The sequence below is a fragment of the Scomber scombrus genome, chromosome 19, assembly GCF_963691925.1.
Source record: "Scomber scombrus chromosome 19, fScoSco1.1, whole genome shotgun sequence".
Lineage (NCBI taxonomy): Eukaryota > Metazoa > Chordata > Actinopteri > Scombriformes > Scombridae > Scomber > Scomber scombrus.
The window spans coordinates 1346750-1347758 of record NC_084988.1 but is presented as its reverse complement, the minus strand read 5'-3'; positions in this window follow the sequence as shown (position 1 = coordinate 1347758).

Sequence of the window (1009 nt, the reverse complement as noted above, 5' to 3'; positions counted from 1 at the left end):
ACATACGCAGAAGTAAACTAAGAAGTGTGTGATTTGAGACACAGCATTAGTTTCCATGGCAGAAATGTCCTGTTATGATGGATACAGACTTAGCAGCAAAGTCTCTCCTATAAATCTTCCTAAAACCCCCAAAAAATCTCCATCTTAAAGAGCCAATGCAACATATCAGCTTCAGACAACCAGTAGCACTTCTTAACTGAGCACACAAGGATCTCTAGAAATGTAATTTTATATGCATGGTTCTGTGCAGTAATTGTCTTTGATTTGAATTTAGTTTCAAAGCTTTGGCTTCTTATAAATATCCACATATGTCATTTTTGTTTGACTGTATTAATGTGACACTGCAAGCGATCTTTCTTTTGCACTGTGAGTTTAAAATGAGTAACTTTCTCATTAAAAAAACATGCATTTTCTTTATCGTATTTATGCTTGTGTGGAGTTTAAACAAACGAGATGTAACGTGTTAATAAGTGAGTGCTAAAAAGTTGCTGTGAGGTGCTTTTTTTTTTTTTTTTTTTGCAAGATGCTGTTTCTCTCTCTGCTTCTCGTCTTTTCTGCTAAACTCAGCTAATCCTCTCCACGCTCCAGCTCAGTACTTAATGTTATAAAATGTGACGTGCAGAGGATCAAGTCAAAGGAACCTCCACACTAACACACTTTGTTGGGTTTGTTGCTTTCTTTATATTTGATAAATGCATGTTTTTCATCCCAGTGTGTGTGTGAGAGAGACACAGAGATGCACAGAGAATGATATCAATCTCCTCATCTTCACTCTTTGATGCCAAACTGTACCTCTGTCTCCAAAAGTTGGTTGATAACTTTAAAACAAAGATTCCTGCAAAAGCATCTTTTACATGCACTTGATGCTTTGACAAGTCTATCAAACTGAAACCAACAAAACGTGCATGTTATGAAGTTATAAATGACGACTGCAGAAAGAAAAAATAACTACTTTATAATATGAAAAAGCTATGGTTAAGGTTTGGTTAGGTTTTAAGTACAAAATAAT